Here is a 12915-nt window from a genome sequence, read left to right as displayed (position 1 = left end):
TTTTCCTAAAACAAATAAGTGTGTTTTAAAAAAAAAGTTAATTGATTCTGAGATTGCAAATAATTAAAAGATAAATATACTAAAATAAAAAATAAAAATTTTTTTTAAAAAAAAATTGAACTTAAATGAGGCAGAATGACAATTCAAAGAGTTAATGAAATTTGTCGTAATATAAACGGTCCCAATCTGCCCATGTCGTCAAGTGCAAGAAATCCGGGCCGTTTCTTTTAAATAAACGCTCCCTTATCTGCCACGTCATACTTTAAAAAAAATAGAAAAAAAAAAAAAAAAAAAGTATCCGCTCCCAAATCTGGCAGCCACCTACCATCACCGCTCCCAAAAGTCTCTCTCTTCCTCATCGCCCCGCCGGCGACGGCGCCGGCTCCGTGGAGGTGGTGGAGTTTATGGTGGAGTCGGTCTGGATCCGAGGAGGCTGGTTTTTCCTGTAGTTAATAACCGTGCGCAGAAGGTTTTTTGTACATCTCCTTTTTCTAAGTCTTATCTTTGAAATTATTTGTTTCGCTTACAAATAATTGAGAATTGTTCTTCAATCTTTTTGTAGAAAAATAGATACTGAAGAAAAAAAAAAAAAAATCTTCCAGAAATGGAGCTTTTGGGTTGAATGAGATTCGTTATTCGGCAAAATTTATTTTCTCTTCAGCAAAGAAGACGAAGTCCTGCACGTCTATGAGCCAACGGTGGTTTATTATCCTCCGGCGGATCCATTAAAGCGAAAGAAAGAGATATACTTTGGGTTGCGATGGCTGACAGAGGAAAAGAGAGATGCTTTTTACATTGATTAGCAAATCTCGGACCATTGATTTACAATGAACGGTTTGGATTTCATTCATGTTCTATCTGTTATCGCGGAGGAATCTGGAATCTTTTTTTTTTTTTTTTGCAGAAAGGAATCTTGAATCTTAATAACGAGAGGAAGTTGCATTGCCGGATCAAATTGGGCCCAAATTACATGTAGTGTCTTCTTGGGCCTGTTTCTTCCCAGTTTGTCCATTGTAGCGCACGGCCCTAGACTATGAAAAAGGTTTCTCTCACTGTCATCATTTGATATAAAAATCGAATTAGCAATTAGTTATTATAACAATTCATGTGTTTATTTTTTTTAATTAAAAAAAAAAAAACAATGGTATTTTAAAAATTTTGACAAGATTTAACGAAAAATGCTAACGGAATAGGGTAATTGAAAAAAATTGCATTAATTGAGAATTTTTAAATTTTTGGGATAATGTAAAAACGAATAAAAGTTCAGGGGGTTTTATGAAGTTTTCTATTAAAATTAATTGTATTTATCTTATTACCAAAATTTAAAATTAGTGCATCTAATGGTATACATGATTTCGCATTATTTAACTTTTTTAAAAGACGTGTTGACATTGATTTATATATACCGTTAGATACACCAACTTTAAATCTTGATCATAAAATTGTTATTCTCTATTTCATTTGAAATGGAAAGGATGCTAATCGGGTCAACTAACATGATGCATGAAGACTGAAGTCCAATAGATAAAGAGTAATATTAGTTCGTACATGGTTATATGATTATCATATACTTGCAAAAATGTACTAGTGAAAATTAGTTCTTAGTTTTCTTTTTTCCTTTTACAATAACTTATTTCCAATGTCACATCATCACATTATATGCTATTAAATAGCATTACTCTTTGATAAAGTGGTGGTATATCAAAAATATAAAAAATGGGGAGCCCAAAAGTGATGGATTTACAGTGCAAGTAGGGCAAGAGATTAGGAGAGAGATAAAAAAAACAAATGGGAAAAACTAAAAACAAAAAAAAAAAAATGGAAAGTCTCTACCAAGCAGTGCTCCCGCCTTCAACAATTGCACTTTTTCTTGTTCTATCTTTGTGCACTCATCAGTGACTCGAGTCATGTGTTCGTGTATCTCCTGTTTCCTTCTTGCACTCAAATAACGATTGTACTTCCCGGGGACTAAAGGAAAATCTCGCACTATCGATACGTTGCGGTGCTTCCATTTTGCAACTGCCTTCATACTATTGTGATTCAGTCGTCCATCTTTTTCTTGGGCCATGCAAGTAGGCCAAATGCCCATTTTGGGCAACTTAGCCGGGATTGCCCAATCGTGACCATGCTCCATATACATGAGTCTTCATGCTACAGAGGGAGTCGTGTAACCTAGTGCGTATGGCTCGTATTCCTTTGGCCAGTCATGTATGACTATTTCGTGCCTGCATCGATCGCACATCTAAGTGTATAGTAAAATCATGTGCCTGTGCCACATAACAGGTAAGGTTGTTCCCATCCAAACCATTATTACGCAATCAACAAGGTTGTTACTTTAGCTCGCACCTTGATAAGTGCCAAATATTATATATTTGAACCCCTTAATTTACATTAGTTAATTATTTAACTTTGTCGTTATCTAATGTTTTATTTTAGTTTTGTGTTTTTAGTGTTTTGTAGGTTGTTGAAGAGGAACTGCATCTTTAAAAGGAAAAAATGCAAAGTTTGAAAGAAACCACACTTTGAGAAGACCTGAATGATGTGGTTAAGTTTAACCCAATTAAGGAAATGATTAAATCGAAATTTCTCTAATTTGAGTCAAAATCAGATTGGGTTCAAATTTAAATTATGAATATGTCTCAGTAGTTTGACCATAACTTTCTTCTCAAATATCGGATTGAGATGAAACTTAACAAGCCTCGTGGGATCAATCTCGTACTTGTTGCACTATATTATTGTTTGATCTTGTACACTTGCGAGTAAAACGTACTAAGTATTTGCCTATTAATTTAGGTGGGTATTTGGCACAACAATACTTCTTTAGAAATTCTTGTTGCAATTGAGCCTAGGAAGTGATAGAGTTTGGTGATAAGTAATGGAACCAATGTTTGGCTATTTCCCTGAGGGGGAAAGGAAGGAGACATATCCTTAGGGCGTCATCAGTGAATCCAGTCAATTTAATGGTAGAACATATTGCTAGAAATTCATTGAGGAAGTCATAAGGGTTTTCAGTACTAAGCCCTAGGAAAGATGGTAAACTCTAAATCGTACTAGGCTTAATCTCATAGTGAGCTGCTGTAATGTCCGGCAACTTGAGACATGAGGGGGAAGTAAATTTGGTCGAGAGATAATGATATCCCAACGCTATATGATCACCCATGGTCTCAATGGTACGCACTTCTAGCAAATTATAATTCCTTTATGCTCTAACTTGTCTAAGAGTGTAATTAAAGGCAAAGATAATGAACGGTGACCCAACATAAATTAAAAGGAAAAAAATAAGAATAAAAATAAAAACAGAAAATAAAAGCTTATAAATAGCCCCAAGGTGTTGGAATTAAGCTGCTACAGTTGCTGGAATCTGGCACACTGGCGCTGGTGCGCTCGATCGCGTTACAGGGGCGCTCGAGCGCACTGTCGACAAGGAAGGGGCACAGGTGCACTGCGCTCGCACGTAGCATGCTGGATTCTAGCAAAGTGTGTAGGTGCGCTTAATCGCACTATCGGCAGGGAAGGGCTTGAGCGCAGGGATGATGGGCTCGAGCGCAGCTTACTAGAAAAGTTTGGACAGCTATGAACCTGTGATAGAAAAAGGGCAAAAAAAAAAAAAAAAAAAAACAACAACAACAACAATAACAACAAAAGAAAAAAAAGAAAGAGAAACAGAGAATAAAATTATAAAAACAAAGGAAAGCAAGAAATAATTAAGCTAAAATTAATCTTAAAAACTTAATAACGAAACAGTTTGCAGTCCTCAGCAAGGGTGCCAAAAATTGATGTGGTCTTTTATTTACCAAAATATATCAATAATAAAATACAACTCGCAATTGTACGAACCCATGTAGGATAGGGCTATATTGAGGGTGTCAAACCTCAAGGACTGCGTAAGTGTTGTCAACTTTTCAAGATCAAAAGTAACTTAATTTAAAAGATGATTGAGTTGTTTGGTTACTAAAGTGCATGAAAATAAAAGAGAATTGAAATATAAGAGAGAAAGTGTAGGGTATTGACTTCACCTCTATCCGCACAAGAATGATTAATCATACTTAATCAAGAGATTCATTTTATGCATGCTATAAATAAACAAGAAAATACCTTATTAAAGAATAAGTATAATCCATCTTTGGTTGGCACTAATTGTCCACCTAACCACTAAGATGCGGTACGACCCATCTTCCGTAGGTATGGATTATCTAATTCTTTAATAGGATACATACAATCAAGAGAATAAGTATAACCCATCTTTGGTTGGCATGGATCATCCACCTAACCACTAAGATGCGGTACGACCCATCTTTCCTAAGTATGGCCTATCTAACCCTCTTGATCATATGTTAATAAAAACCATTGTATAACCATCATCCCCATAATCATAGAAAATAAGAATGATTTGAGTTCAATAAAAGTAAAACACTTTCTAAGGCAAGATAAGAGTTTCACTAATATTGATTCTGTAATTTAAGAACAATTGCATTTAAACATGAAGAACAATATCAAATTGTAGCAATTCTCATAGTTATACAACCAACATGCAAAAACTGAAAATCTATAAATTAAGATACAATCAAACTATTGTGCTTGGATAGGATTACATCAATACCCCACTAGGGGGTTTAGCCACTCATGACTCCACTAAGCCTCCAATAACTATTTGCTAAATTTTCGCTCTAGGTAGTGGTCTCTGCCTTCTATGTTTAGAGGTCTATTTATAGGGATTAGGAGAACCCTGAAAACCCTAAGAAAACCGTAGGTCAGTCTCCCAGTCCAATTGGGAGATTGAAAACCCAATCCAAGGTGGAAAAGGACTACTACCATGTGCTGTACGCTTGAGTGCACTTGAGCCTAGCTGATGGTGCGCTTGAGCGCATGTGCTCTCGAGCCCTTGGCTGGTGAGCTCGATCCCAGGTGTCCAAAATGCATTCGAATGGTCCTTTAAAGCCTAATTTCTACTGAAATTCTTGCATTTATCAAATAAAACCCTATAACATAAAAACAAAACAAAATCAAACAAATAACAATACTAAAGAATTAACATATGCGAGTTAAGGGACTTGAATGTGCAACATTTAGCACTCATCACACTTTAAACCCGCAGTTTTCCTTTAGAAACCTTCAAAACACTAAAATCACAAAACTAAAACCAAACATCAGATTATAATATGGCTAAAGGATCAACAAATGCAAATTAAGAGGCTCAAATATGCAATATTTGACACTCATCAAACACCCCCAAACTTACATATTTCTAGTTTGTTAGCAATACAAATCTAAAAATAAAATGAAAGCATGAAACATAAATTCTCTTTTGTGGACAAGTGAAGTCTCGTGAGGGTTTAACGGAAATGATACCCACAAACATTGTAGCACTATGTTGTTAAAAAGAAAGAAGTTTCTCACAAACACTAGTTCTTATTGATGAGTAAGCTTAAAATGACAAACACCATCATCACAATCATTAGGGCATCCAAAATCAAATCACTCATAAATAGACAATTGAGACATCTTATGTTCCGATAGGTGCAAAGTGAAATTAGCATACAATCATGAAGCTTCGATTTAATCTCAAGATGAGTACCTGAAAATTCGTAGGAATCCCTATGAAATGAAACAACCAAGGAAAGATATGCATTTTTCTTTTTTCTTTTTCTTTTGTGTGTGTGTGTGTGTAGGCTGTGCAATGCTTAGCTCCCTTAAGCTTTCTAATTGAAAACTACAATATTGGGTAATCTCTCTTGGAAATCGATTTATGTGCAAATTATTTATTTCAACACAATCATTTTTTGGTGTCAATATAGCTCGATTTATCATAATGTCCAAATTGTTTGAATATTCATTAATGTGTAGAAATACGACATATATCAAAGCATTCAAAGAGGTCATATCATCTATATACGAAATTATCATTGTAGTTGGAAGTTCTATTTTATTATCAATAGTTATAGGCTTTGTTCCATTTCCCACTTGCAATACATATTCTGAAAACATCGGATCTAATTTTGCTCGCATATTCTCAGTTAATCTTATTTTTTGAAACATAAGCCATAAATATGATGTAGCCAAGCTAGCATCAATTTGTTCATGTCTAGTTGCTTTTAGAATTACAGGTAATACTTTACGACAATTACCACCAAACACAACTTTACCACCAAATGGCAAATCAAATTCGTTTATATCTTGTAACATTTGATCTAAAGCTTCAATTGTTTGTTTTTTTGCCATTGGTACTTCGTCCCATATAATTAATTTTGCAACTCGTAGAAGTTTTGCGAGGCCACTTTGTTTGCTAACACGACAAGTCATATTCTTTTCAACATCGAGTAGAATTTTAAATTGTAAATGTGTCGTGCAACCACCAGGTAGTGTGGATGTAGTAGCAAGAGCAACAATATGTTTTGATCTTACTGTAGCAAGAATTGTTCTATATAAGAAAGTCTTTCTAGTTCTACTAGGTCTATCAATGAAGATAATGCAGATGCATTTGAGAAAACCTTATCTAGTATAAGTTCATATGCATATTTTTGATGTGCATTAAGCAATTTGACAGCAAGAAGATCTTTGGGTGAAACCAAGATGTGTATTTCATCACAAATTTCTCTTGATCCCATTTTTGCTTCATCAAAAGTAATTTTGTAGTTAACCAAACGATAAGTATTTATATCTTTTTCCATGGATTCAAGTGTAGAAGCAATACTTCGCAATACTCTAGTTCTAAGAGTTGTTATAAGGCCCTTTGACTTCTTGAAATCTTCAGACACGCTCTCCTCAAATTGTTCCCATAATGCTCTAGGATTCGTAGGATTACAATAGACAAATATTGTTGCAAATAAACGCCTTAAACTATAAGGCATTTGATATGAAGATGCTTCTTCCAAACATTTTTCTAAACTATTATCTATTTCTAATAGACCATGTAGTGAAGTAGCTTCCTGAAATATAGATGCCATAGTTCCCTCAGCCTTTTTTAAGTCTTCAAATGATGATGGTCCCCTTATATGATTTAAGAGTAATTGCAAATAATATATTTCACTTTCAATTAGATTTACTGCAACAATTTTACCAATCACACTTCTTTGCTTTCTTGGAGTCCATATTTTGTCCCTTTGATTCTAAACATAATGCTTAGAATACTCTTTATACAATAATCTTTTTGCATTATCGTCTACCTTATTCCTTGAGAAGAATTCAATCAACATTGATTTTACTAAGATGTCATTGTTAACCAAATGGGTGAGATTGTCAAATTTGGAAAAAGTAACAGCTTGTTGATTCTCAAGATGTAGTTGTAGACTATAAACAGATGGGTGCATCTCATTTAATACAAAGCCATAAATTCTCCACATTGCTTCAGGAGGAGTAATCCAATGAGCTGATTGAAATTGTTCAATCTCATCTATATCTTAGGAACCATATTATGAAATCAAATTGAAAGCAACACGATCATGGCCTTTGTAGATATATTTGTATAGGTATTTAACTGCTTGAATTGTTGAACATATTTCCACATTCATATGAGAATCAAATTTCGCAAGGAGATAAGGATTGTATGGTACAACCCAACGGTTGTCTAAATTATGTCTTCTAACTTTAACACTTGCTCCATTATCTCGTCGTTTATATCTCGGGAATGAATCATTGCCTATAGTCGTTTAATCACAAAATTGTTTTGGATAACGATTCTTGCAAATTTCATCATACATATATTATTTGTATTAAGTGTACCACAAGGACCATGCATCATGTGCTTTACAACGATTGAGTATAGATGTGAGTTTTCATGTCTATTTGATAGTTCAGCTAATACAATATCATCAAATCTTTCTGGTGCAATTATTTTCCAATCCCTTTTTAATATTATCAAGAGATTAGCATGAGGAAATCCTCTTTTTTGATGTTCAATTACATATGCATATGCGGCAACTTCACCAAATATTTTTTTTCTTGAATAACTCATTCTTCAATTCTTCTAATTTTGCCCTAAAGACTCGTGCAATCAAATCAGGTCTATTTTGTGCTTCTGCTTGTGCTTCTAACTCTCCTTTAATTTTCGGCAAACTTGGGTTGCATGTGATTATAACGAAAAGATCCAGTTTTCCAAAACACTGGACCAATGCCATAGCTTCCATATATCTCTTCCGCATATCTCTTGGACCACCAATGAAAGAGGATGGTAAAATAATTCTACGTCCAATTTTGAAACCTCGAGTCACACCAATAAGAATGCTATCAATAATGCCTTGATAGACTTCAGATCGAATTTCTTGTTGTTTAGTACAAAAGTAGTCTAACCTACCTATTTCAATCTTAATATACATGTCAACGACATATTATTGTAAGAGGCGCCTTGAACGCAACAATATTGATTTAATTGATGGTCGTATTTGCAACTTATAGGAATAATATTCACGACAGGAAGCTGTTGCTCGACTTCTTCTCTTCTCTAGTACTGAAAATATAGAAATTAATAAGTTTTCAATTAATACAATCCAATTATCTAAGTTGGAAGTGAGTAGCTAACATTGGACACAATGTATACCTTGTGTTTCATTGTCAAGTAACTCAGTTGCTAAATTTGATGCTCGAGGATTAATTAATTCTTCAATACGGGAAGATGAATGTTGCTTGCCTTTTTCAAGTCTTTGTATTCCTTAGTGCCAACCAATATCTCCATAAGGAAATAATAGAGGATATTGCAAAGGATCGTAACACTCAGAATAGTATTGCACTCTATGACTACAACAAGAATGACTATAAACAATAATGTCTCAACTCATATGTTGTTTGTAAGTATTTTTATCTACCCATATTGCTGCAACTAGTGAAGTCGATGGAGTATTATAAACTTGTTGGTCCAAAGAAACATTTGATTTTATATGAATTTGTTGATGTTCTAAATTAGGCACATCCTTGAGAGACCAAAAGAAAGCACAATATGGATTGATCTTCAATATATCTATTATTTTCCTCAAAATGGATGGATTTAGTCGACCTAATCATATATTCGATTCTCCATCTCATGTTCAATATCATAAAAATAAAATTGCAAAGGATGACCATCTAATGGCAATAAGTCGTTGATACAATGATAGACTTGACCCTGAGCTCTGAATGTATATATCCCTTTGTTTTGTCCGCACAAGTTTTTGTCATATTTAACACCAAAGAACATCAATGCAAATTTGTTATTGAAAGTGCGGACATACTTAAGAAATTCCATCGACTCTTCTAAGTTTGAAGTAAACAACTCATAAAGTTCGTTAGGGACATCATTAGAAACTAAAGAAATTTCTCCATCAGCACAATTGAAACCTTTACTCTCATGTTGAAACATCTTTGTAGCGCCCCAGTTTTTAAAAGTCTTATTTTAGATATATTTATTTGATGATGATTAGGTAATGGTATTTATTCTTGAGGAATTTATTAGATCATATGATATTGATTTGAGATTATATCTAATTATTTTATTGGGTGATTTAAGAGATATGATAATTAATGATCGATTAATAGAATTTGAAGTATGATTATAATAGTTGGTGATTGATTAAATGAGGACAATAGACAAATTATTTTAAAATGCGAGTTAACCTACAATACTTGCTCATAATCACCTTATTTTTCTCTTTTCTTTTATTATTACTTTTTACTATTTTTCCCCACATCTTTGCTGGCCAACCCACCTAATTCTTATTTTTCTTTCTTCTCATTTCCCCATTTTTCTTCACAGCAGCCCCACATCCACTTATTCTCCTACTTTGAATTATTGACTAATGCTTTGTACTTTACTTTCTCTCTCTCTCTCTCTCTCTCTCTTTTCATGAGGCCCCGACCCACTTTCTTTTCTTCCTTCTTTCTCTCTTTCTTATTTTCTACCAGCACACTAACCCCTTTCCTCCCCCACTTTCCCCAATGCCACTTATTACCACTCATTGCTCCTTCCATTTTTCTTCCTTCCTTCTCTTACCACACGATTTGGACTTTCCTTTTCATTTTCTTGACTTCACCCACTCTCATTTCTTATTACTTAACGGAGAGGAAGAAATAAGAAGATAGAGAGAGAGGGAGCTTTACGGATGTAAGAAAGAGAAGACAGAAGGAGAAAGAATGTTGCAATAGAGTGAGAGATGGACAGAGAAGCATGGGAAATAGAAAGCGGGTGAGATGCTGAGGGGGAGAAACAGAGATTTAGAGGATGACCAAAAGAGAAATTCGCAGAATAATAAAAATTGGTTCTTCAAAGGTAAAATTCTTCTTCCTTTAACTATGAGTATTTGATTTTAAGTTGAGTAACGGGTCTTAGATGAGAACCTTTCAATTTAATCAAGATGATATCGGGTGGTTTCACCCTTGAGAATTTTGAATTAGTGTTGGGAGTTGATTCTCTATTTTTGGGCTAAGTTATAAGATGTTTTGGGTTGGATTTTAATGGGTTAACTTCCCTAAAGGAGTAGACTAGAGTTGATTGATTTTCGTGAATTGTTATTAATTTAGCTGTGAATAAACAGAGTGGGACAACAAGATATTTTTCGAGATGATTATTTAGCAGTTTAAAGACTGCTCATAGCTTCAGTCTAGAGGTAAGTAAATTCACTACCCCTTCTAAAATTACTTCATGTCATGCTATTTATTCATTATTGTATCAAACTGTAAATGATTATTTTATTTACCTATCATGGAGATATATTGCATGCATGAAGGATTTCTAAAAAAATTATTTAGAAAGTTTATATTTCTTTAAACGCTTTCTAAGTACAAGTTTATATTTGGAAAAGTTTCCATTTTTTAGAAAAGAAAGTTGAGAAATAATGATGATTATAAGAAAGAAGAATGATGATAAGCCCTCTTACATGTTGCCCTAAGATACATCAAAAGAAGTACAAAGAGAAGTACAAGAAATGAGTTAAATGTTTATGAAATGAGGGCACATGTATGGAGGAGAGTATTTTTTGCCCCAAGATAAGTAAGGATGAGAGGAATTCGGTACCGATATTCGGATGGAGGCGAAACCACTGAAGGAGGCTATGCCAGAAGGTGGTATTCCATCAACATGACCGTTGAGTGCACCAAGAAAAGAGTTAATTGACAGTCGGGCATGGCTAAGGCCACAGTTTAGTGCCATGGTCACAAGGACCCGCAACCCTCGTACACAGGGGTAATAGTGTACATGGGCCCTAATATGAGAAAATGATAATATAATTTCAATGATGATATACTATGATGATTTACAACGATAATATACTATGATGATTTACAATGATGATTTATAATGATGCATTGTGATGATGATTTATAAAGATGATTTATGACGATGATCTATTACTAGAAGTAATAGTACGTATATGCTACGGGAGATGCAACCGTACATACATGTATTATTATGGCTGGATGTATATTTATTTGTGAAAACAATTTTCAAAATTGAGAATAAGGAGTAAAACTATTTATGGTTGTGGATTTTACTTACTGTGCCCCTTTGGGCCCATTCAGTTTTATTTCTTGTTTTCAGGTAGAAAGGACGCTGGAATAGGAGGCCGGAATGGGGGCGGGAATAATTATTAATTTTCAAAGTCTTTTCATATCAGTTATTGTAATAATATGATATTCCGCAACTAAAGTTTAATGTTTCCTAATTTCGCTTGTAATGAAATCTCTTGAAGAATGTTTTATACATTGATCGTATTCTTTAAAATCAAGTACTCTGATAGACCTTATAGATCTTTGCAAAACTTTTGTTGTAAAAGAAGAAAAGTGGCAAACTCAGCCTTAACGGGCTGGGGATGTTACAATCTTTGCATGACAATATTTACGAGCTCGTGCAAGAAGCAAAGTTTCTATCTCAGACGAGATATTTCGTAATGCATACCTAAGATTTGTGGAGGTCTGGTATTTCCTACCTACAATATACAGAAGCACACACAACAAGAGTGAGAGAAGCACATTTCTAAGAATTTGTTTATAACTAAATAAATAAATAATAGAACTATGGCATACTTAATCTTAGAATTGATTTATACCTAGCAACTCCTAAGATATTACACTCATCTATTGTAAAGCATTGCTTTCCTATCTTTTTGGCATCCACCATTGTAACGCCCTAGATAATTATTAAGTTTGTTATTAATAACTTCATAGTAATCTAAATTAATTAATAAGATAAAACATAGGATGATTTAGAATAATAGATATAATAAAATGGGATTAACAGTATTAGGATAATAATTCCTAGTGTGGTAAATAATTATATGTATGGGTAAATTGTAGTTGAAATAAATGGTAGGGGTAAATCTTGCAATTCTAAATAGTTGGGGCATTAAAATAGAAATAGAATCTTATCCTATACCACGTGTCAAATTTTCATTGGCCATTGGAGATACCTTATCTCCTTAGTTTTAAAAGAAAAATGCAAAAAAATAATAATAATACAAGTTTTTTGGTGGGCCCCCTACAGCAGCCCACTTTTTCCCCCCATCCTTTCTTTCTTTCTCCCTCACCCCCCATTCACGCACACACACAGCAACCCCCCTTTTTCTCATTTTCCCTCACTCTTTCTCCTTCCACAAACCCACACACACGGCCTAGATTGGGAGAGAAAGAGCTGCAGATTGAGAGAGAGAGAGAGAGAGAGAGAGGGGTACTGCTGGCTGGGAGAAAGAAAGAGAAAGAAGAAGGAGAAGAAGAAAGAAGAAAAAGAAAAGAAAAGGGAAGTGACGAATTTGAAGGGGGATTTTGGCCATGGAAGCTTGAATGGCAAATGCTAAAGCTTTTCTTTGTGATTTCATCTTACCCATTGATTATAGGAAACGAAAATGACATGAATTATTAGGGATTTCTTTAGGTCCAAAAACCAGGGTTCTTGAAAGGAATTTTGGAGATTTTGTTATATGGTTGAATTTTTAGTTTCTCTTTAAGGTTTTGTTCTAC

The 12915-nt window shown here is 34.2% G+C and overlaps 1 long non-coding RNA gene across 1 annotated transcript; it reads left to right on the top strand.

Annotated features, from left to right (window-relative positions):
* Positions 1-287: 287 nt before the first annotated feature.
* Positions 288-886, top strand: LOC132185763 (uncharacterized). The gene is made up of 2 exons (XR_009440637.1): positions 288-469; positions 563-886. It is a non-coding gene; the product is annotated as an uncharacterized LOC132185763 (long non-coding RNA).
* The last annotated feature ends 12029 nt before the right edge of the window (positions 887-12915 follow it).

This window comes from Corylus avellana, chromosome ca6 (genome assembly GCF_901000735.1).
Source record: "Corylus avellana chromosome ca6, CavTom2PMs-1.0".
Classification (NCBI taxonomy): domain Eukaryota; kingdom Viridiplantae; phylum Streptophyta; class Magnoliopsida; order Fagales; family Betulaceae; genus Corylus; species Corylus avellana.
Note: the sequence above shows the minus strand (reverse complement) of the source record. Positions and strands in the feature narration are given on the sequence as shown.